The 16,103-nt window shown below is 35.9% G+C and overlaps 1 protein-coding gene and 1 pseudogene across 1 annotated transcript in view; one reads left to right on the forward strand and one right to left on the reverse strand.

The window, feature by feature from the left end:
* The window catches only part of LOC150041479 (teneurin-1-like), a 464,851-nt gene that overhangs the window by 236,593 nt on the left and 212,155 nt on the right, over positions 1 to 16,103 (reverse strand). The gene's annotated exons all lie outside the window — the stretch shown is intronic.
* Positions 1,239 to 4,853, forward strand: LOC150041480 (zinc finger CCHC domain-containing protein 9 pseudogene; annotated as a pseudogene).

Consider the following 16,103-nt stretch of genomic DNA (forward strand, 5'->3'; position numbering starts at 1 on the left):
AGAATGAGTTTGATGGGGGTATAGAATACGTTTGAATGGAAATGTCACAATGAACTATGCTAGTTTATATAAAGAAAATACATGCTCATTCTAAAAAGAAAAATATCAGAATGGATATAAAAATATTAAATTTCATTACTTTTGTAATTAAAAGACATCATATCTATATATTTGTTTATTTTGGTGGTCATGAGGCTTGAACTCAGGGCCTGTACTCTCTCTGAGTTCTTTTGCTCAAGGTTAGAGCTCTATTACATTGAGCCATAGCACCATTTCCATTTTCTGGGACTTAATTGGAGATTAGCATCTCATAGGCTTTCCTGCTGGAACTGACTTTGAACAATGATCCTCAGATCTCAGCCTCCTGAGTAACTAGGATAATAGGGTTGAATCACCAGCACCCAGTTCAAATGGATCAATTTAAAAATAAATTACACTAAATTTACATAAACTAGTCCAGAAAAGACACTAGAAAGAAATGTTTGCAACTCAGTTCACTCAGGTAATAAACTCTTAATATTCAAATCTGACTAAGATAATGCACCAAAAATTATGGACTAATAGCTATCATAAGCATAGGCACAAAGTCATGAATAGAGTATTATCAAATGTTATGACATGGGATATAATGAAGGAGAATCTATCACAATCAAATAGAAATTATGACATAGACTCCAGGTTGTTGTAACATTCAAAATATCACTCGCACTATGGAGAAGATCAAACAAAATCCTGATAAGCTTGATAAGTTAAATAAAACACTTGATTTAAGGATTTAAAGAAAATTGTCCATACATTAGTAATGCAAGACAGTTGCCTCAAGCTGTAAAGAGCAACTATTAAAAACGTACCTGTAGGCCGGGAGTTTGGCCTAGTGGTTAAAGTGCTTGCCTAGCATGCATGAAGACCCGGGTTCGATTCCTTGGTACCACATACATAGAAAAAAGCCGGAAGTGGTGCTGAGGCTCAAGTGGTAGAGCTCTAGCCTTGAGAAAGTCCAAGGACAGTGCTCAGGCCCTGAGCTCAAGCCCAGGACTGGCAAAAAAAAAAAAACGAAAAAAACAAAAAAAAAAGTACCTGTAATTTCATACTTCATACAGAAAGACTAAATCTTTTTCCTGGGAAAGAATGCCTGATTCCACCCCTTGTATTTTAGGGCACAAAATAGGGGCAGTAAAAACAGAATCCAGACTTTAAAGAAAGGAAATAGGGGAGAGCTGGGCTTCTCTGGAGACTTCATGCCCAATGGTAGAGGAACACCTGATGACATCATAACCAGATGTGCAAGAGTTAGTACCACCAATAATAAGGGGCCTTTGTCTGTAACACCAAGGGGGGACACAAAGACTGGATCCTTAGAAGGAAGGAGCCAAAACTTTGCAAAATATCAACAACTTGAAGCCCTTAAAAATGATAAACTCCAGGCCAAGTATAAAAAGAACTAAAGAAAAAAGGAGTACTTAAATGAAGATATGAATGGATTTGTGGAATACCTAAGCCAGAACTCCCAGATGGCTCACAATGGAGAGATAATCTCAACAGATAGCCAGAAAGGAAGAGAAGAAATTGTAGTTCCTTTAAAGAAAAACAATCATAGGGAAGGAAGATGATGGAAAAAAAGGCAAGCAGTAGAGAAAAACACAATGATATGCTTCCATTGTAGAAAATCTGGCCATGGAGTTGCAGATTGCACAGCTGCCCTTGAAAATCAAAATATGGGCACTGGAATATGTTAGCAGTGTGATTCCACAGAAAATGAAATAACCAAGTACAGGACTAAAGTATGCTCTGCTGTGAGTGAGTTTCCATTTGGACAACATTTTGTTTGTGGTGCGGGGAGTTTGGCCTAGTGGTAAAGTGCTTGCCTAGCATGTACCAAGACCAGGGTTCAATTCCTCGGTACCATATACATAGAAAAAAAAAACAGAAGTGGTGCTGAGGCTAAAATAAAACAAAAACAATATGAGATAACTAAGGGACAGCAAAAGAGATGAGAGATAACATAGTACCCTATAGACTCCACTCCCAAGCTCCTTGAGCTGATTCAAAACTTTGGAAAGGTAGCAGGATATAAGATTAACTCAAAAATTAACTGCCTTCCTCTATGCCTACAGTGAGAGGAATGAGGCAACAATCAGGAAAGCAACTCCTTTCACAATAGTCTCAAAGAAAATAAAGTACCTAGGAATTAACTAAGAATGCAAAGGACCTTTTTGATGAAAACTTTAAAACCCTGAAAAAGGAAATTAAAGCAGAACTGAGGAAATAGAAAAACCTCCCATGCTCCTGGATTGGAAGAATAAACATCGTGAAAATGACAGTCTTGCCAAGGGCTATCTACAAATTCAACGCAATACCCATCAATATTCCAATGTCATTCTTTAAAGAAATAGAAGAGGCAATCCAAAATTTCATATGGAAAAATAAAAGACCCCATATAGCAAAAAAACACTTCTCAGCAGAAAGAACAGTGGAGGAGGAATTTCAAAGCCAAACTTTAGACTCTATTACAGAGCTATAATAATCAAAACAGCTTGGTACTGGCACAAGAACAGGCCTGAAGTCCAATGGAATAGAACTGAGGACCCAGATATTAAACCAAAGACCTATGGCTACCTAATCTTTGACAAGGGAGCAAAAAAAAAAATAGAATGGAAGAAAGACAGCCTCTTCAACAAGTGGTGCTGGCAGAACTGGTTAAGCTCCTGCAGAAAACTAAAGTTGGAACCTTCTTTGTCACCCTGCACTAGAATTAACTCCAAATGGATCAAAGACATCGAGGTAAAAGCTGGCACACTGAAAATATAGGAGACATACTCGCCCTCCTTGGCACAGGTCAAAACTTTCTCAACAAGGACCAAGAAACACAACAAATCAGAGAAAGGCTGGATAAGTGGGACTGCATTCAACTGCAGAGCTTCTGTATGGCAAAGGACATAGCTAGTAAATTAATTAGGAAGCCTACAGAGTGGGAGAAGGTCTTCACTAATCATACAACGGACAAAGGCCTCATATCTAAAATATATCAACAGCTCAAAATATTGAATCACTCCAGAACTGATCTCCAAAGAAACAACCATCCCATTAAAAGATGGGCCAAAGACTTAAAGAGAATCTTCTCTGAAGAAGAAATGAGAATGGCCTATAGACATATGAAGAAATGCTCAACATCTCTGGTCATAAAAGAAATGCAAATCAAAACAACTCTAAGATTCCACCTCACTCCAGTTAGAATGGCCAGGATCAAGAAAACTAATAACAGCAGATGCTGGAGGGGATGTGGCCAAGAGGTATCACTACTACACTGTTGGTGGGAGTGCAAACTCCATTCAACCACTATGGAAAGCAGTATGGCTGTTCCTCAAAAGACTAAACATTGAATTCCCCTATGACCCAGCAAGTCCACTACTTGACATTTACCCAATCATCCAGAAACAAGGACATACTAAATCCACTAGCACAATGATGTTTATTGCAGCACTGTTTACCATAGCAAAGATATGGAACCAACCCAGATGCCCCTCAGTTCCTGAGTGGATCAACAAGATGTGGTATTTATACACAATGGAATTCTATTCTGCTGTCAGAAGGAACGACATCTCCCCATTTTTAAGGAAATGGAAAGACTTAGAAAAACTCATATTAAGTGAAGTAAGCCAGACTCAAAGGAACATAGGCCCAATAGTCACCCTCATTTGTCATAATCAGTAGAAACCTTGGGCTCTCTAGCAGAGATTTACAATAGAACAAAATCTAGAGACATTAGGCCAAATAGTACGACACTAAAAGTAAGGAACTTAAGGATAAGGAAACAAAACCATATAATGAGTGATTGGTGTCCTTAATGTACTATGTTATGTCTCATCTCTTTTGCTGTCCCTTGGTTATCTCATATTGTTACAGTATTTCACTTAGTTATCTGATATATTGGATGTATTTGTATTTGGTTATTTGAAATTGGATAGGGAAAGAGGGAAAACAATATAAGGGGTGGGGGTGGGGGGAGGGAAATCAGGACCAAGACATGAGAAAGGGTATCAATGTATGTGAAGTAATGCACCTTCTATATGGCAAATATAATGTAACCCTTCTATTAATTACAATAAAATATATGAAGAAAAACAAAAACAAAAAAAGGACACCTGTTCAGCTATGTTCATCTCTGCACTATTCACAATAGCCAGGCGATGGAAACAATCCAGACGCCCTACTGCAGATGAATGGATACAGAAAATGTGGTATATATACACAACAGAATTCTACATAGCCAACAGACAAGATAAAATAATGGCATTCCCAGGGAAGTGGATGAATCTAGAGCGAATCATGTTGAGTGAGACAAGTCAAGATCAAAGGAACAAAAAGTGCATGGTATCCTTAATATGTGGCTATTAAAGCCAAAGAGTACAAGAGCGAGGTCTCAATAACTGCATACCCAATGCTATGGACACGGTAATGGAAATATAAACATAACTATATAGACATAAAAACCTATGACTCTATAGACATAATGTTTTATTTCATAAATTAATATGTTTCTACGACATACAAACCCTTAGCCTAATTTTGATTAAATTCTAAATACTAAGTTCCAGTGATTGTAAATAGAGATTCCCTTCTTGAACACTTGTTTGTTAAACTTGTCATTTAAAATCTGATGTAAAAATCAACGATAATAAATTCTTTAATTAAAAAATTGTTTGTGGGGAGATGGGCACTTGTCCAGATAAAGTCCTGACAATCCCACAGGAGTCTATGCTGATGATGGTGGTTACAAACTCCTTGGCTCTGTGGAACACTTCAAGAAATATTGTCAGCCAGGCGTGGTGGCTCTTGTCTGTAATCCTAGATAATCAGGAGGCTGCGATCTGAGGATTGAAGTTCAAAGCTAGCCCAGGCACTGAAGTCCATTAGACTCCAATTATCCACTAGAAAACTGGAAGTGGTGCTGTGGCTCAAGTGGTAGGGCTGTACCTTGAGGTGAAGAGCCCAGGGACAGCACCCAGGTCCAGAGTTCAAGCCCCATGATAGAGGAGGAAGGAAGGAAGGAAGGAAGGAAGGAAGGAAGGAAGGAAGGGAGGAAGGAAGGAAGGAAGGGAGGGAGGGAAGGGGAGGAAGGAGGGGAGGGAGGAAGGGAGGGAGGGAGGGGGAGGGAGAGAGAGACAGAGAGAGACAGAGAGACAGAGAGAGAGAGAGGGAGGGAGGGAGGGAGGGAGGGAGGGAGAGAGAGAGAGAGAGAGAGAGAGAGAGAGAGAGAGAGAGAGAGAGAGAGAGAGAGAGAGAGAGAGAGAGAAGTTTGCCCTGAGGGCCATAATCCAGAGCAGATGTCTCTAAACCAGATAAAGCAAAAATACCAAAAGTGGTTAATTTTTAATAAAGATCGGTACTATTGTTAATTTCCACTCAATTGTTACCTTCCCAACTGTACCTATTTTCCATTTAGATGGTCTTGGCTCTGTTAAAAGCAAGTTTGTAGGGCTGGATAATTTGGCCTAGTGGTAGAGCTCTTGCCTAGCATGCAGGAAGATCAGTGTTCAATTCCTTGGCACACATATATAGAAAAAGCCAGAGTGGTGCTGTGCTTCAAGTGGTAGAGCTCTAGCCTTGAGAAAGCCCAAGGACAGTGCTCAGGCCCTGAGTTCAAGGCCCAGTACTGGGAAAAAAAACAGCAAGTTTGTATTGCAGATATCATTGTCCATCAAGGAGTACTTCTACACTCTTTAGGGAAAAAAAAGAAAGAAAATACCTGAAGAAATGTATAAGATGATTATATTGTACTCGTTAAAAGATTTTCTATTTTGTGGAGACAAGAGTCTTGATATATACTCTCGGCTGGCCTGGGATTTGCTTCTTCTGCATCAGCCTCCCAAGTGCTGGTATTACAAATGTGTAGCACAATGCCCCCGAAATGTATATTTTAAGGAACAGAACTTAGGCATCACTAAGTTGTTATCTTCCCGATTGTAACAATCATAGTTTTTAAAAAGTGAAATTTTGCATTAAAGTGAACTAACCCTAAACAAATTATACTGCTTTGTATTTCTTAATGAATACTTTTAGTTATGCTATTTTCTGGATATAACACTGAAGTTATCATAAAAGAAACTTATTTATAATTTGTCACAAAATTTATTTTTTACTGTGAAATAAAAGTATATTTTATTTGCTTATGAAAGAAAGCTGCATGACTATCTACATATATAATCAGAAGGTATGCTTGAAAAACCACCCCTACAATCCAATGAAATTCTGAGCCCTACAGAACTGAAAATTTACTGTATTTCTACATACCATCAATGAGAAACTCAAACACTGAAAATAAAATGCTAATAAAATAGTGTCAAAATTAAGAAAAATATATATGTTTAAGACCTCTGCTAAAGTTATAAAACATTACTGAGACGAATTAAATGATATCTAATTAAATGAAGAAATACACTATTGACCATGATTGGAAAACTCAACATTAAGATGTCATCTCTCCCCATATTTCCAACCCAATAATGATAGAAAGACTTTTTTGTAGAAATTACCAAGGTGATTTTAAAATTTAGCTATAAAGTGATTCAGATGAACCATAATAATCTTGAAAAAGAACACTACTGCTATGTGGTTTCAACACTTATTACAAAATGTTAACTATCAAATGAGCCTGGTATTATAAAAATAAACAGAAGAAAGCAGATGCTAAAAGAAGTCTTCTGTAAGAAACTATTTTTCTGACATTCTGTATCTGATGAATGTATGAAGTACACTAATTTACTAATAACATTTCATTTTCACTGAACTTTTCCTCATTTCTGGTACATAGTTTTTGTTCATCAAATATTTATTGAATAATAATCTCAAACATTCACATTAAGTCATTAATAAATGACATATATAAGTCATTTGGCAATTTTTGTGATCAGTTACACCATTTGGTATTTGAAAATATCTTCTTTGTTGTAAAACATATCATTGCGTAAAAACTGGTTATATGTTTATATCTGGAAAAGCTGAATTTAAAATAGTTAAAAGAATCTCTCAATACATTTCCTAGAGATTACTTAAAAAAAGGTCTAATTGAGAAAAACATCTAAAATGTGATACTTTTCTTCCTTTCCTGAGATGTCTCATCATTTGTTCCCCTTGCTAGCTTTAGGAAAAAAATTATATTCAGTATGATCCAATGTAGTCTCTTGGTAGAAATTGTTCACAAAAATACATTTTTGTTAACATTTTATCTCAAAAACATCTTTAATTCAAATCCTAGTTAATGCATCTAATTTCACAGCACTATGCATCTTATTAGGGCTAGCTATTTGTCTTTGCCCAAAAGGGCTTGAGATTGTGCTTAAGAGAATCAACAAATCTAATAAAAAACTAAGAATAGATGACAATAGATCATAATTTTGCCTTATAAAATTATTCATCAAAGCTGGCATGATACGTAAGTGCTGTCACTTCTGAGACCTGCATTTCACCACCTTCTCTTCCCACCCCCACAACTGCAGCTTGGCACTGACACTGGCTTTCTCACCCTCAAGATACATTCCCTTTGCCTTAAGGAATTATCTCCAGTATTGCTCCATTAAAATGCAAATAAGTTAAGTAGGAGGGGTGACACATTAACATACTCACAGTAATTATCTGCTGCTATCATCCTATCAGGATTAATTTATCAATTGTCCAGAAGAAATAGGGCCCTGAGGGTATCTAATGTAGAAAATATAAAATTTAATGTAGAAAAGGCTACAGATGAGCTCTAGTGTTCATGCCTAGGTGTCACAATCAGGGTTGGTGGCTTTGAGCAGCAAGGAAACAACATTGATTCAGTCAAGCACTAAATCCCTTGAGAGCCTAAAATGTGGCAGTCACTGTGCTAGTCACTGAGAATATAGACAAAAATAAATTAATTTTTGACTTTTATAGATATGGAGAGGAATTAAGTATCTGGAAAGAATGGGAATGGGGCAGGTACATTAAACCTCAGATTTCCTATCTGTAAAATGGTGTAATTATTAGTACCTTCTTGAGAAAATTGGTAAGGACTTGATATGATGATAATGTGCACCAAGTGCTTTATATAGTGCCTGGTAGAGAACAAGAGCATTAAAGTGGTAAATTCTAGCAGTATTTTCAGAGTAACAACTAAGAAAGAAAGAAAGAATTCATGTAAGTGTTGAAATAGGACAAAAACTTATAAAATGGTTAAGAAGGAATATTTAGAACATAGAAGACATAATCCTATGCATAATTACTATAAATTGAGCTTTCCCATATGTATTAGCCACAGTGCTATTAGCTTTGTGTTACCTAATTCAATTCTCCCAATGGCCTCTACAAAGAAAGCGTGTATTATTTCTAATTCATGCAAAAGACACTTGAGGTTTGGAAAATATAAGTAACTTGTTCTCCATCACACAAAAAGGTGAAGGAGCTGTGAGATGGCTCTGAAGAGTGGATGGTTTCAAGAAGCAATAATGGAAGACCTACCATGAGTATTTAGTCATTGGAGGTAATACAAGCAAATATAGGGTAGTGACAGTATGTTGAGACCATTAAAAATAATAAATAGATTTGTTTCTCCAATTGTAGGGATAGTATAAAAAAGCATTCTATGATAAGACTAGAAAGATGAAGACTGTCACTGCGAGTGAAATTACTGACCAGAAAAATCTGATCTTAATCTGTTGAATTTGCCAGGAATTATTGACAGCATTGTTTTGAACATAGGGCCTTAACTTTGCTAGGCAGTTACTCAATAGTGTAGCCATATCACCATCCATTTTTGCTTTGGTCATTTATTGGTAGGGTTCCTACAATTTTGTCAGGAGCCAGTCTACAGCATGATTCTCCTGACTATGCCTTGTCCATAGACATGATTACAGACCCAAATCACTATAGCCAGTCTACAGCATGATTCTCCTGACTATGCCTTGTCCATAGACATGATTACAGACACAAATCACTATATCCACATTTGGTTGAGATTGGGTCTCACCAACTTTTTATTCAGGCTGATCTTGAACTGAAATCCTCCTTATATGTGCCAGATTAGTATCTTGAGTGGCAGACATGCATCACAATGCCAGGCTTAGGAGAAGCATATTAAGAGAAAGAGGGAAAAAAGCAAGAGTGACTTCTACTCTTATTCAGCAATGTTGGATAAGATAGACTAATACTTGCTTTTGGGTTCTATCCTAACAAGCGTAGTATGCATTTACTATGCGTAGTATGCAATGTATCTATGTATCATTGATATGTATCTATGACATGCAAACCCTGAGCTTAATTTTAATTATATTCTAAAATCTAAGCGCTACTGATTGCATAGATTCCCTTCTTGAATACTTGTTTGTTAAACATGACATTTGAAACATGATATAAAATCAATGCTAATAAAATCTTTGAAAAAATAATCTTGAAATTAAAAATTTAAAAATCTAAGGGATTTAATCATTTAACATCAAAATCGCTGTGCAGATAGATCTACTGTGACTTTTTGGCCTCTTTTAGTACCTTAGTATTTTTCTTTTCAAAAGAAACTACAACCTCTATTCCAGTCCCAGGTACTAAGCCCTTGTTTTTCTGCATTATAGGCTTGTGGAGCTAAGGGAATCAAACTCCAGGCTTTAGGAATAGTAGGCCAACATGTTACCAAATAACTGAGTCCTGTCTCTTTTCCACCTAGAAACTCCCTTCCTGAAAACAATAGTTCTTCAAAGCTGAGGATAATATCTTCACTCTAAATCCATTAGGGAGTGAAACTCTGGCTCCAATGTCAAGATAACTATCTCCTTATACAGCCAGATGTGATATTTACTGAATACAAGATTATCTATGCATCTATTGCTCACCTTTCTTTATACATATTTGCTTGGTTATTGGGGTATTAATGTATTGTTAGACTTCCCTGAGGAGAGAAACATGTTTATTCTTGACTACCAAGAGCTTTATGAATCTCTAATTTTTTAAATCCTCTCTGTCTTCCTGGTTTCTAGATTTTTACTGCACAATTTCGATTTTGTTGTGATTTCGATTTAAAATTATCCCAAAGACTTGTTTGTTGAAGGCTCGGTCATAAGCTAGTGACAATATTGACAAATAATTGGATTTTGATGATGCTCACCTTATCAATAGATTAACTGAATGCACTATTAACTGAATAGTTTATTAGTAGGTGGGGTAAGATGAAGACAAGACATGGAAGGCTATGCTTTGAGAGGCTTATCTTGTTTGCAACTCCATTCTCTCTCTGCTTCATGGCCATCATGAAGTAAACAACTTTCTTTCAGTATGTTGCTCAGTCCTGATGCCCTGCCTTGCCTCACACAAAAAAACAATAAGTCTAGCCAATAATTGATAAGTCTTTCCTCCTTTTCAGTTGATTTTCTTGGGCATTTTTTCACTTTAATGAAATCTGATCAAAAGAATATCCTGCAATGTTGACCATGTTATAGTCATAATGGACAGGGTTAGTGGCTTTATTCAATGGCACCATTAAAACTCTCACTCTGGTTAGAATAAACTAAAACTTGACAAAGAAATTTTCCCTTTCTCTCATCCTATATTGTGGTGTTCTATAAATATTAAATAAGAATAATACAACGCATAGGATAAGGTCTCTCATTAAATAAATCAAAGAAATGTCAACTTACCTGTCTCAATTTCAAAGATTTTTATGAAAAATATACTTGGCTTTAGGCTTAGCTTTCACATATTCATTCATAACAAGCCATAAGGAATGAAAACAGTAGTATTTCATAAGGATGAAAAATCGGTATGATTTGATTGAAAGTTTTATACTTTCCTGAAATAGTCAATTTTTCAACCAATTGCCATAATCCATGTGCTTCTGACTCCTCATTTTGCATATTTATTACAGTCTGTATGATCATTGTTAATGTTGAGGGGCAGAAAATTATTTTACCTTAAAATAGGCACATTACTGAAGACCTTTATATGTTGAGCTTTAGATGTATGTTATATGCCACTTTTTGTTTACCATATCCCCACATAAGCATTTATTGAGCACTGGCCATAGAAAAAATACATACCAATGGATGATGAGGGAAACTCAGATAATTATTGAGTGACAAGGACAAAGTCTAATGTTATCAGTCTGGCTCATTAACTCATATTACAATCAGTTCTTCATTGAATTGACAGATTATGTCATCTTATTGACTAATTAATTGGTAGATTTCAGTTGACATGGTTTAAGAATTTTTAAGGCTTTAATCCAGCTGAGTGGAGTATTGGAAACAGAGACTGCATGTCACTAAAGCTAAATTCTATCCACTTTCCAAGCACTACTCTATCTTTAGGATTTTGTAAACATGGTCCAAATTGTTTTTAAATGACTCAGGCTTAACAAATATTATAAAAATGAATATTCTGTTATTCTCATGACCCACCCAATCATAGTTCTATAGGGCTTTCATTTTAAGGAATAATTTACTATTCATATAGTTAAGCCTGAAATTTGACTTACCCTTGGCAACTCTCCCCTCATCATTACTCCAAGCTCAGGTCTAAGCTCTTCTAATTTTTTTCCTGTCAGTCATTGAACTTGAATTCTGGTCCTGGACATTGTTCCTGAGCTCTTCAGCTCAAGATTATCACCTTACCCTTTGAGCCACAGTGCCACTTCCTCTTGCAATTTTACAAGTTTCCTAATGTGTAGAGAGCTATTACATTCGCCATTACAAGATGGCGCTGGCATCCGCCTTTGTGGTTGCGCCACTGAGTTGTTTGTCTGAAAGTTTCCAGGAAAAGATGTGATTGTTCATGAGCTTTATGCATGATTGGAAGTATGTGTAATGCCATATTGCTACTTGTTTAGAATGTGCTATAGAGGTGTACTTATATTATTGGCTATAGAATTGTAAGAAAGCAAATGTGATTGGATGATGGGCCTATAAAAGCCCAGGGTTTTGAAGAAGTCGGGGTCGACCCGGCATAGCTGTAAGCTTGCTGAATAAACTGCTGCTCGAGAAGAAGTCTCACTTGTTGCGTCTTCCTTGCCGGCCGAGGGGATAGCGACAACTGGTGGCCCGAATCATTCCATTAGGGAAACAATCTAATTTTTAAGACTTGGTCAAATTTCCTTGTAACATACTCTCATATAGTACTGCATTTTATTCTTACACATACTTCTCATTAGTGCTGTGTTAAAGTTTATATGTGGGATTATTTTAATAATGTCAATCTTCCCCAATTAAATATAAATTCCATGATGGCAACAATTCTACATGTTTTATTTTACTGTATCCCTAATAATCATCTCAGTGTCTTTTACTTATTTCAATTAATAGTTTAATAAATGAAAATATGAGTTTCCAGATGTTCAAATAACTAGAATTCATGCTTCCTGAGTCCAAGTGGAGAACTCTTTATAATAGAATACTGCTTCTTTTTAGGCCAATGACATAGAATTTAGATTTCTTACATTTTCTATTTCATGGCCACAAACAAAGCTCCTAAGTTCTACCAGATATTGCACATTTGCGTAGCATTCTTCACCAAAAAGAATATAGGAACATGGCAGCATCCCAGTCCCAAGACTAGAACTAAAATTCATCTACCATAAAGAAAGCAAGAACAGGGTGTTAAACTACTAATAAAGCAACATATAAATAAATTGTAAAGGATAGTATATTTGAACATTTTTGCCAATCTTGAGGCTTGAACTCAGGGACTGGGTGCTGTCCTTTGGGTTCTTTTTGCACAGGATAGTACTGTACCACTTTGACTCACAGAGCCACTTCTGGTATTTTCAGAGTGGTTAGTTGGATGTAAGAGTCTCATCGATTTTTCTACCTTGTTGGCTTTGAACCACAATCCACAGGTCTCAGTGTCCTGAGTAGCTAAGATTATAGATGTGAGCCACCAGTGCCTGGCTTGCTTGAGCATTTTTAAATTAAGAACTATGTGAATTCCTTTGAAAAAAATTCCCAACAGATTCCAGTTTGTCAATACAAGTGCTTGAATTTTATTTTCTGCAAAATATTTAATGTTATAGAGAAACATAAAATTAAGTTGTTATTAATTCATATGGGGAAAACAAATAAAATAGTATTCTTTCTTTTAAAATGTAAGCTGAAATATGTGCACTTTTATATCTTTAAAGCTAAGTGAAAAAAATAAAGACAATAAATGAAATGGGGCTTCTTTGGAAAAAGTACTTATGGAAGGTTTTATTTTTATGGAATAAATGGAAATTTAATGGAGAAACCTTAGAATTATGCATATTCTTTAGAAAATCCAAGTTATAAGCCTAAAGTACAATAATCACACAATAGGTGCCAGCTCTTTGAAATTCTTTAATCTTCTACATATTAACTGTCTGGCTTATATTTTTTTCCACAAAATCCTCTTAAGTCCCAGAAAATATTTTCATGTCACAAAGCTACAATTTCTTGAGATTATTCTGTGTTAGCAAATACCTTACATATGGAGCTTGGTTCTGAGTATTTCATAGGAAAACATGTCTAATACAGCACTCCTAAAAATGGATACTCCAGTTGAAGTTCTACTTTTACTTTCTGGTCTTCAAGAGTAGAAACCCAACAAATGCTTACCAATAGATTCCATGTTAAATCAGGAAAGGATTTACTGATTCCATTACAGCCAAAAGGCAAGTAGTGTCCCCTTCAAATAACTCCACCATGCTATTATCCTCCCAGAATATTATTGTAGTTTCTAATGAAATTCAATGCACATTTCATTCGTCCTGAAATCTCCCTGTACTCAAAATCCTCTCCTCATAAGAGGCTATAGATAGTCAATGAATAAACCATTTGAAAGGCATAGCAGGTGAATCAATCTCTCAATCATAAATCAGTAGCTGTTGCTTTTGAGTTTAATATACTGTACTGCGTAATTTGGAAGCTATAGGTCTAAAATGGGATCAAATCCTTGCCCATGTCACCACAAATACCTTATTATAAAGGTTTAAACTGTTCGTCCACTCATACTTACATACAGTATGTATTACCAAAGATTTTTTTTAAAGAGAGGATGTAGAGAAGAAGACCTAAGCACAAAGACAACTTTCAAGCACTCTTTAAATGATGGGTGAAGACATGTTTGATTAAAGTACAATGAGGAAGGCCAGAAATAATGTAGAAATGTGATTTGTTAAGTAACTATAATATATAGTGTATATGCAATGGATTTAAGGAAATAATAAGGCAAATCAGGACCAGATTATGGAAGGTATTCAATGAGAAAATAATGAGTATAAATGTGAACCAATGGCAATTGCAATAATATTCCAGAGCTCCTGCAACTCAATGTTCTGGCAGAGAGTACCATTTATTTGTGATCCTCAGACATTATTAATTCTAATATTCAATGTGAATGAGATGAATGATGGTGCCAAATGTGGTGTGTATAATTAAAGAATGAGAATCTTTTAATCTTACATTTAGGCCACTGGATGCTCAACTGTAGAAATAAAACCTAAACGGCGCCAATAAATTGGTGCACAGTAGAGTCCAACCCAGATTAAATAAGGGTTCTCCTAAATCTCACTTTAAAACCAATGTCAAGTATCAACAAACACAGATGTACTTAGTGATTTGGTTGTTTTGTTACTTTGTGTAACAAAAAATCTGAAAAGAGAACATAATGCCAAATAGATGAAAGGTCTCAGTTTAATGTACTTTAACATTACTGCCACTCTCTTGTCATGAATGGTGCCATTAATTTAGGTCAAGTGAACGTAAGAATCTGGACAGTATGCTTTGTCAAGTGCCAAAGTCTCTCACTCCATAGTACATTTTGTGCTGGTGTGAGGCAGTAGCTTTAGACTCTAAAAGGAGAAACAGAGGAGACCTGGAAACAAATTGGGCTGTAATTTTCTACTTTAGATTTGATTGCTCCCTTGTCCCATTTTCAACATGGATAGTAAGGTTATTCAAGTAGAACAACCTGTGACCATTTTTTAAACCACTGGAAAGCTTCCATCTCTTAAACTATTGTTTTCATCTATATACAAGGTCAAGGCAGTGATCCCTGAGTTTGCTTATTAATGGTATCAGTTGACCCTGCTCATTTTAGAAGAGGCAAATTTTCCAATTGCTTCACAGGTGTTTCTCAATTATAGTCATCATCATGTGACTTTAATTTTATTTTAGCAAAGAAGGAGGTTTCCACTGTGTCCCTTTCAGATTCCTGTCAATATTTTGATATAGCCAATATGGTGTCATTATTATTTATTAACATAATTTATATGATACCTGATACTATAAAGAAGTTTAATGCCTTACTTCAAGGAACATAATAGGGCATAAGCCTTGACACCGCCTTCAAGGGGTTTATAGCTGTAACAGAATTGAGTAAGAAGCTATTAAGAGATTTTGAACAAAATAGTAAGCTTGGAAACAGTCATATATGATTTAGCAATATTGTATGTTCTATGTGGTGACTGAACTATGGTTCACGTCTAACATAAAATTAAATCACAGGGAGTTAGCAAAGATTGTCAACACAAACAAGTATTTTCAAGTAATTATAGCAGTTATAATGACAATAAAATTTACTATATGGGTACTTGATGCAGAAAAATTTCAATGTATAACTGCTTTCCAAGCATTCTTCTTTAATATGAAGAACATCTTATAAAATAAACCTAATTGCAACCATTTGATTTATGGGGAACATGGCACAGAGAAGTAACCTAAGAAATGTTCCCAAGGTTACATTCTGGTTGGATCAGTAAGACTTTCACTTTTATACATGTCTCATGTAAAGACAGCGATCATGGGTATGTGTGTGTATACATATATATATATATATATATATATATATTTGTGTGTGTATTCAGTATACAAGAATAAATATAGAAAAGAACTGCTTTATATTTTGTGTGTGGGACTTGAACTCTGGATCCAAGCACTGTCCCAGAGCTCTTTAGTTCAGGGCTATCACCCTACACCTTGGCCTGGGCATTGTCCCTGAGCTCTTTAGCTTAAGGCTACCATCTGACCCCTTGAGCCACCATACCACTTTCAGTTTTCTGGTGATTAATTTGAGATAAGAAGCACATGGACTTTTTAGTACCCGGGCTGGCTTTGAACCTTGATCCTCAGATCTCTGCCTCGTGAATAGCT

The sequence above is a fragment of the Megascapheus bottae genome, chromosome X (assembly GCF_031878675.1).
Source record: "Megascapheus bottae isolate mThoBot1 chromosome X, mThoBot2.hap1, whole genome shotgun sequence".
NCBI lineage: Eukaryota > Metazoa > Chordata > Mammalia > Rodentia > Geomyidae > Megascapheus > Megascapheus bottae.